The 9,937-nt window shown below is 45.3% G+C and overlaps 1 pseudogene; it reads right to left on the reverse strand.

The window, feature by feature from the left end:
* Positions 1-7,286: 7,286 nt before the first annotated feature.
* LOC136499465 (probable cinnamyl alcohol dehydrogenase 8A) lies at positions 7,287-8,520 on the reverse strand (annotated as a pseudogene).
* Positions 8,521-9,937: the final 1,417 nt, after the last annotated feature.

The raw sequence follows: 9,937 nt of genomic DNA on the forward strand, positions 1-9,937 counted from the left end.
CTGTGTGCCAGCCAGGATAAGTAGAACCTGAGTGAACGGAGGAGATCATCCATGCAATGAACCCAGTTATACTTTCGTAATATTACCAATCCTGCCATCGTCGGCAGGGAGACCTCGTGAGCTCTCTTCTTCTTCTCCAGACTACTCTTCCTCTCCCCGATCTCCGACCACCGCCGCCGCCGGGGCTAACAAATACCACCCAGCGTGCATACACCCTATAGGTCCCTAGGCCATAATCTAAGCTAAAGCTAAAACTCCTGCTGAAATGTGTTAAATCAGCAACCCACCGAAGCACACCCCCTTGCTTTCTGGCTTCGAGACGTGCGCTCGGGACTACTACTGGAATGACCAAACCGCCCTTAGACCATCCGCAGAGTGTGCGTCGAAGCCGGTTCTATGCATTTAATGTAGGTATAGGATCCGGTACCATACACTGTGGGGTTGTTTCGATGGAGGACCAGCTTCTAGGTATAGAACCCGCCCCTTGTGCAATAAAAAATATACTACTCTAACACATGACACGGCTCCAATTGCCATGAGCGGATGAGCATTCAGATTTCAACGGTCAAGTGAAATGCAGAGTCAAGTGAAATGCAACGTCACTTGACCGTTGCCTTCAAAAAAGGAGCCCTAGCCTGCTTCCTTCCTCCCAACAATCCTCCACTGCCTCCTTGTTCCCAGCGGCCTCCACTTCTGCTACCAGCAATCTTTCCCTGCCTCCTTGTTCCCAACAGCTTACGTAAAAATAGAGAAGCAAAATCAAAACAACTCAATACTCATATTTCTTAGTTTACATGGAGCCCTCGGAGGGAAGTTTTGGTAGGTTGCTCGCCACTTATCCCAGAAATCCAAGAGCAGATAACACAAGCTTCCAACACATGCCAAAATTCGTACCCAACACTTTCAACCAGACTCAGTTCCCCACCCCACCACCACCATTCAATCACTCCCATTATCCCCAACATAGTCAACCTACTCATGCCATGCACAACTTGAATCCCTTTGGTGGTGTAGGCAACCTTCAACAGTATGCCCAGTTTTCACCAAGTTATCAAGGTTTTCAACCACTACCCAACTTTGGCTTCCTAGGTGGAATGTTTGTAGGTGCTGGTGGTGGTGCATCTTCACATGGCTCAGATTCGGCAACCCCACAATCGCAAATAAGAGAGCGGGAGCAAGATGAAGAAAAGGAAGATTCAAGCGCCAACAACCTGGATGAAGGAAGGAGGGCTGTGAGAATTAATTACACTGAGGACGATAACCTACACCTTGTAAGTCTTTGGATTAAGCATTCAGTAGATCCAATTCGTGGCACAGATCTGAGCAGAGAGGCCTACTAGAACAAGATAGCAGAAGCGTTCAATTCGGGCCTGCTGAAGGTTCAAGAAGAAGGTCAAAGGGACAGCTCAAAGCCATTGGGGAAGAATTAATGCAGTTGTTACCAAGTTCAATGGGGTCTATGGTCGAATGACCTATTGTAGTGGGGAATCTGATGACATGCTGATGGACAAAGCACATGCTGCATTCAAAAGAGAAAACAAGAAAAAGCCATTTACACTTGAATATGTGTGGAACATTCTGAGGAAGGAACCTAAATGGTATAGAAGTATACATGGTATGGATTGTTCAGAGGAAAAATAAAAGGACAAAAGTAGATGAATCTGGAGCATACACTTCATCTTCCAACCAAGACACAGACGAGGGGGAGACATTCAAAGAAGTGCGGCCAGAGGGGCAGAAGAAAGCAAAAGCTAGGATGAGAGGAAAAGGAAAGGGAAAGGCCATACCACAATCTCCCCTAGGCTCGCAGCCAGATGAAGACATGGTTTTGTTTCACGATGCTATGTTGAAGAGAGCAAGTGCACTAGAGAAAACAATGGAAGCATCAAAGGAGCAGGATAGAATGGACAAGATAAAAAAAACTACATGCAATAGTTGGATAAGGATACTTTGAAAATGAGTCCAGCAATACTGAAGCTGCATGAACAACTCTTACAGGGTCTAGCCAAGGAGCTATTTCCATCTTCAGACAACTAAGCAGATCATTATGGATCAGTGTGTATTGTATGTGTTGTAGTAAATGTATGTGGCACTACCATTATGTATTAGTGCGTGGATTTGTTTTGTACTAAATGTATGTGGGACTACCATTATGTATTAGTGTGTGGAATTTGTGTTGTACTAAACGTATGTGGCACTACTATTATGTATGATTTTTCATTATTGGTAATATCAATATTGGTTTGTACCTGTTTATGCAATGTGCCACCTGCTCTCCTTGTTCTGAAGATCTGAAAAAAGGAGACATGAAACTCAGAACTAGCTGTTGGAGAAATATTTAATGCACAACTGACATGAAAGTTGCAGCAACTAGCTGTTGCAGAATCTAGCTGTTGAAAAAACTAGCTGTTGGAGAATCTAGGTGTTGGAAAAACTAGCTGTTGGGGAATCTAGCTGCTAGAAAAGCCAGCTGCTGGAGAAGCCATCTATAAATACAATCTGAAGGACAGCTAACACACAACTCATTCATTCGCATATGCTACACTTCCTTCTACTCCATCCACCAAACCAGACCTCTACCAACAAATGACTGAAGACTTTGAAAACCAATCCATCACTAGTGAGGACCTCCAAAAACTCATGTTGGAGGAAATCAATGACCCAATGGTGGATCGTGTTGTGGCAAAAATGCAAGCTCGGATTGAAGCTAAACTTCAAGCTCGGTCAGGCAGCAACATCAACTCACGAAGGTACATTAATAGGGATCATGAAGTTGGTCATGCAAAATTAGTTGTTGAATACTTTGCTGAGAATCCTTTGTACACTGAGTACCAATTTTGTAGAAGATTTTGGATGAGAAAGCACATATTTTTGCACATTGTGGAAGCATTAAAAAATTGATCCCCGTATTTTCAGTTAAGGAGAGATGCATTCGGTAAGGTGGGTCTTTCACCGCTGCAGAAATGCACGGCTGCCCTCCAAATGTTAGCATATGGATCACCAGCGGACCTTATGGATGAAGCATTTGGAAGTGCTGAAACCACAGCTTTAGAGTGTCTAATCAAGTTTGTTCAAGGTATTAGACACATATATGGGGAGAAATATCTTAGAAGACCTAATGATGAGGATATCCAACGGTTACTCCAAGTTGGAGAGGCACGAGGGTTTCCAGGGATGTTGGGAAGTCTAGATTGCATGCATTGGCGATGGGGAAATTACCCAGTTATATGGAAGGGACAATTTACCCGTGGTGGCTACAAGGTACCCACTATCATGCTCGAAGCTATTGCCTCCTATGACCGCTGGATTTGGCATGCCTTTTTTGGCACATCTGGTTCCAACAATGATCTAAATGTGTTGAACCAATCACCATTGTTTACACAAGTGCTGCAAGGGAGAGCCCCAGAAGTTAAATTTACAATTAATGGTTCAGAGTATAATATGGGTTACTACCTAGCTGATGGAATTTATCCTGAGTGGGCAACATTTGTAAAAACAATTACTTTACCTCTTATTGAAAAGGATACACTCTTTGCTCAGCATCAAGAGGGAGCAAGAAAAGATGTGGAGTGCACTTTTGGGATTCTACAGAAACGATGGGCCATTATACGTCATCCAACATGTCTATGGGATAGGCAAGAGCTAGAAGATATTACGATGGCATGTATTATTCTGCATAATATGATAGTTGAGGATGAGAGGGACTCCTATCAGTTGCATCTGGACACCACATATGAAGAGGGTTGAGCTACCAGACCAATTGAAGGACTTGACTATGAACCAATTAATGGATTTACCAGAATTCTAGAGATCAATGATATGATTCATGACAGAGAGACTCATAGACGTCTGCGGGCAGATCTAGTGGAACATATATGGCAAAAATTTAGTGGTCGGCGACCTTAGAACATGTAATCTGTAGATGTCCTTTGCATGTATCTTTGTTATTTTTAGTTTTTTGTATTGTTGCTGTGAACCTAAATCAATGAAAAGGTCTATTTGTAACTTCAGTCAGATGTTAGACAGAAACAATAATGCAATGCCCAAAGCTACTATCACACAGCACCAAATCTATTAGACGGGGAGAGACAAACCATGCCGCAGATCCCGAAGGTGACGCAGCACGCGACTTCCACGCACGACACCATGGACGCCCACGCCGCATGTCCTCCTTCGCGCTGCCTCGTCCTCCTTGTTGCACGCCAACGTCGCAGGGCTAGGGAGGGAATCCCGCGATGCGCGATTCCGGAGCAGATCGGGCGGCGCATGACGAAGAGGCGGTGGCGCACGACGCGCAGAAGGTGGCCGCCACATGAGGGAGACGAGGCAGCAGCGGATGGGGAAGTGCAGGGGGCACCACACGATGCTTGGATTGGCCGGATTTGGTGGATCGACGAACTCGGACGAGGAGCCGCAACAGATCGGCAAAACGGAAGACGAATGGGGAAAGAAGCCTGACGAAGATATTGGGTCCGGCAATCGAGCCGGATCTAGTTCTATCCACTATGAGCTGAATAGCAAGACGCGTCATGTCGTTTGTGGAGCCCGGTGCTCCACACTGTGGACGCTCTTATTCTTCTCACGCCCACACACGCGCGCCCAGTCCCCTGCTGTTGCTGGCACGTTGTACGGTTCTAGTGTAGCCCCGACACCAGCCAACAACACCCAACAGCTGTCGGATGGCCGACTATCAACTGTCAACGCTAACTGTAAGCTACTGCGCTCGTACAAAAAAAATATATAATTTTACAGCGTGTTCGTTGGTCGGTGCTGGTGCTGGTTTGGGTTGGTTGGTGCTGATTTTTTGTGAGAAAAAAACATTGTTGGCTGGTTGAATAAGCCTGGCTGAAACCAGCAAGCGAACAGGGTGTTAGTTTAGAATCAAATCAAGTTTTCTTAAATTTAAGAACAGTTACTAACAATGAAAGTTTTCATTTGAATAATTTTCTATTGAGATGCAGGCTGTGGTCACGAATAATGGTGGGTGCATTACACTAGATATAAGTTGACATTGAACAGGTCGTCTCACGAAGTTTACAGCACAAGTTTAAGGGAAGAACAACATGCTCATCGTACAACGAAAATGCATAGTTTCATTACCAAGTTCTCGTAATTAAGTACCTACAAATCCATTCCATTTTACTATTTTAGAGATTCACCCATTTAACGATACTTTTTATTGCACGGGTCTACAGATCTGATGATCTTCAATTGTTAATGTGACTGCACCGTCCACCCTGCAGTACGTACGCCATCTTGCACACTCAAGTCGCAGGTAGGAGGTCGAATGCTAGCTGAACGTACACATCCTGCTTTCTCTCCGCTCGCACAAAAAAAAAGGCACACCTGATTTTAATAACATAAAACTTAACGAGCTAATAATATTTTTAATAATTTGTAATGACAAACAATGCTAATAATAATAATGAAATACGTAGCAATGGCTGCAGCAGCGTCACAATGACAAGGAAAAACCTTTCAAAAAAAATGACAAGGAAAAAGGAGCCCATACCAGCAAGCTTCTTGCAAGTAATGTTTTGTTTTCTCCTAAAAAAATTAATTTCTGTTTGGTCGTAGAAACATTGATATATATGTTACATATAGTTTCTAGCTAGTCCGTGATCAAGCAACGCAATGCAATCAAGCTACTCAATGGCACGATCGATATATGACGAACAACAAAGTCACGTGTTAGTTAGGCGTACAGCACTCATGTGTAGGTAAGTGGGTAATGAGTACGTATAGTCAGTGGGTAATGTGTAAGCAAGTACACGCGACTTCTGTAGCACTGCACGTTCCTGTACAGACTTATTCTTGGTACATGTATATATGTATCTATACACTGCATGTGCATATATGTTTATTATATCTTGCTAAGTTCACTATAGCACATATATACTCCCCTTTTATTTTCACATGTTGTATTAGCTGTCTTTAAATCAAACATCCATCTTTGACTATTAATTTCAAGAAATCTATATAGTTTCACGACATGTAGATTGTATATATTATGAAAGTATTTATCATGGTGAATTTAAAAATGCAAACCTTATGTTAGTTAACATGTATACTTTAAAAAAAATTGATTGTCACAGTTAGAAATGTTTGACTTAGGACAAACTAATATGACATGTAAAAGAGAACTGGGAGTATGCCTTGTTAACGTTAAATATTTTTGTGTATTAGTAAGTTCACTTGTACGTACATGACACGCTTGTTAAGTTCACCTAAACATATACGATACGTGTTCATGTTAAGTCCACTTTATAAACATAAAAAATGATATTTCATCTTGTTAAGTCTACTTAAATATAACGATACTTAAGCTTCCTTAGTTTATTAAACATAGGTGATACTTAATCTTGTTATTATGTTTCACTAACATGTTTGATAGATTCACTTTGAGACATCTGTGACAACTAAACTTGCAAGTACACTAAACACTTAGATTTGTTATATTAACTTAAAGTATATGACACTTAAAATTATTAAGCTCGTTTAAACACATATATGACACTTAAGCATATATGTAAATTACATTACATTTGTTCTTCCAAAAAAAAAACGATAGTTCTGCCAGATGCTCAAAGAAAGAGCTTCATAATACCCCAGACCCAATGTTCACCAAAATGAATATCCCGAAACTAGTAGTAACTAGTAAGAGGTGAATAAACATGTCACGCAGGGAAAACAAACTGAGTGTAGCATGTCTCAATTCTACATGCAAACAAATCAAGAGTGACACCTGCATAGCATCTACCACATAAACAGGCACCAGGTAAATTCCAACGCTCAAGAACAACCAGCACAACCGCACAGAGACAAGCATTAGGTTTACAGGGTTGTTGTTATTAATGCGAACGAAATATTTACTTAAGGCTGAACACCATAGCAGTTAATCCTCAGAAAACTTGGCCTAAGAGTCAAGAAATGAGTCGAGGGGATCAGCTGACTGCTGACCCATGTTGGCATATACTACAAAGAAAAGATGTATGTGTCATGTATCTATAAACTGCATGTGCATGTGTTTATTATGTCTCTTTTTTTTTTTGGGAACAATGTGTTTATTATGTCTCGCTAAGTTCACTGTAACACGTATATAGTACTGTATGTCCCTTAGTAAGTTAATCACTTGTACATACATGACACTTGCTTAAAAATATATGATGCATGCACTTGTTAAGTTCACCTAAACATAAAAATGTCATTTGAGCCTGTTAAGTCTAATTAAATATGGGGCAATTATGTATTTGGCACCGGAACAAATCAGTCTTCTTTATTTAGCACTAAAAATTTTGAACTTTCTTATTTGGCATCGAGTTAAAATTTTCATCTATAAATGGCACTACCGTCCATTTAGTGCATCCATCCATCAGTTGACTGCGTTGACCTGTCATGTTTCCTTCGAAAGTACCAAAATGCCCCTCTATACTCGCTCGTGGCCGGCGGCTCATCTCCTGCCCAGGAGCTCGCGGAGGTGCGGCGGCCTCTCGCGCCGGACTCGGCAAATCGAGGCGCGGGGAACGCGCCGGGAGTTCCTCGCCGCCAGTGCTGATCCCGTGCTCACCCGCGAAGTCAAGCATCGCCTGGCACTCCCCGACGCCGCCGCCGGCACTCCCGGCCACACACTTCCCGCCCGTGACGAGGCCGAAGGCGGGCACCTCAAGAGGCTTGCTCGGGAAGCCCACGACGACCATCTGCCCCATGGGCTTGAGCAGGTCCAGCAGCGGCACGACAGGGTGGTCCGCTGACACCGTGTCGACGATGCCGTCCATCGTGCTCGCCGCGGCCTCCGTCTACGCGGGGTCGCGGCTGACTAGGAACGCGTCGGCGCCGAGGCGGCCGAGCACCTCCTCGCGCTTACTCAGCGACATGCTGATGACGGTGACCGTCATCCCGAACACCTTGCTGAACCTGACGGCTAGGTGGCCGAGGCCTCCGAGCCCCCACAATGCCCAGGTGCTTGCCGGGGGCGTTGAGGCCATACTGCACCAGCGGGCTGAACACAGTGACGCCCGCGCACGCGGCCCCGACGGGCCGTAGGCTGGACGGGACCCGCACCACGTAGTGCTCGGGTACGACGAGGACGTCGGAGAAGCCCCCCTGGGTTGTGGCGCCGCCGTCGTCCAAGCCCACGCCGTTGGAGGTTGGCACGAGCTGCGGGCAGTAGCTCTTGTACCCCTTGCTGCAGTTGTCGCAACCGCGGCACGAGTCGACGAAGCAGCTGCGGCGATGCGGAGGGTGCGACAGGGCGAGCTCCGCGACAGCCGTTCATGCACAGCGTGCGTCTCGGCGAGGAGGAGGACGTCGTCGAGCAGCTTCTCTGTCCAGAGATGACGCGATGGCGCTGGAGCTCGACGCGACGCCGGTCATGTGGCTCCGGGCGTGGACGAGCGGCGGCTGTGCTGTGCAAAAACGCGGCTTCTCCTGCGCGCAGCAGCAGCACGCGGGTGAGCGGAGCTCGCGGCCTGGGCGGCGTGCGGAGGACGCGGCCGGCGTGCTGCTGCTGCTCGCCCGCATGACTGTGCTGCATGACGTCGGAGCTCCCAAACCGACGTGCTGCTGCTTACCCGCATGGCCATGTGGCCGCCGCCGCAGCGGCTCGCCAGCTCGCCCGCTCCACGCCGTTCGCGTGCTCCGTGCGCCGCCCAATTCGCCCGCTTCACGCAGGCCGCGTCCTCGGCGCGCCGCCCAGGCCGCGAGCTTGGTGCGTCGCCAATGCAAGCAGCAGCAACACGTCGGGTGAGCTCCGCGCACCGCGCGCCCAGGCCGCAAGATCCCCGGCTGCTGCTCCGCGCGCTGCCAAGGCTACGAGCTCCGCGCGTTGCCCGGGCCGCGTGCTCCGCTGGCCACGTGTGCTCGGCGTCAAACACCGGCCGAGCCATGCACAGTGTGCTCTGCTCTTTAGCCATGACGTTACGATGACGGCATATACTCTCCTTTTCTTTTAGAAAACTAAAAGATAAATACTTTGAAAATATAAGTTACGTATTTCAACCAGCAGCCATCCTGAGCCATGCATCCTTGATCTGTGGCCGAGATGAAAGGAAGAGTGAGGGGCATAATCTGTACCTGCTATTACCAATTTGAAATTTATTAATTATTTATTTGCAGTCTTGAATTATCAAAAATCCACATTTTAGTTCAAAGTATATTTATGATATTTATGATTTTCTTATTTGACAACCTGTGTATTTTTTTTTCCCTATTTAGCACCATGGACTTTTGCTACAATCTAGGGCATTTATGTCATTTTGCTAGCCACTTGACACCGTTACTGGTCTAAATAGACGGCAGTGTCATTTACGAAAGAAAATTTCAACTCGATGCTAGATAAGGAAGTTCAAATTTTCTAGTGCCAAATATGAAAGACCGATTTGTTTTAGTGCCAAATACATAGTTTTCTCATTAAATATAACGATACTTAAGCTTCCTGAGTTTATTAAACATAGATGATACTTAATCTTGTTATGTTCCACTTAAACATGTTTGATTCACTTCGAGACATCTGTGACAATTGAACTTGCAAGTACACTTAACACTTAAATCTGTTATATTAACTTAAAACGTATATGGAACTTTGGCCCTGTTTGGATGCTCTTTTTTTTTTTTTGAGTTTTAGATCAATACCGTAGTTTTTTAAAATACCCAGGTATCTGAAAGAAAGAAGGTGTTTAGATGTAAATAATTTGGAGTTTTACAAACTACGGTATTAACAAAACCGTAGTTTTTTTTTTTTGGAGTCCAGAAAAACTCCGTCCCAGACCTCTATATTTTTTACAGAGGTTCGGCATGCGCGCGACGCGCGTCCACCGCGTGTCTCATTTTCCCTTCGCGCCCTTTTCCTTTCCATGCGCGCAGTCCTTTTGTTTCCATGTTTCCCTTCTTCGAACCAGGAAACAAATTGCCCACCTTTGGCTTCCATGGCAAGTGGAGA

This window comes from Miscanthus floridulus, chromosome 13 (assembly GCF_019320115.1).
Source record: "Miscanthus floridulus cultivar M001 chromosome 13, ASM1932011v1, whole genome shotgun sequence".
NCBI lineage: Eukaryota > Viridiplantae > Streptophyta > Magnoliopsida > Poales > Poaceae > Miscanthus > Miscanthus floridulus.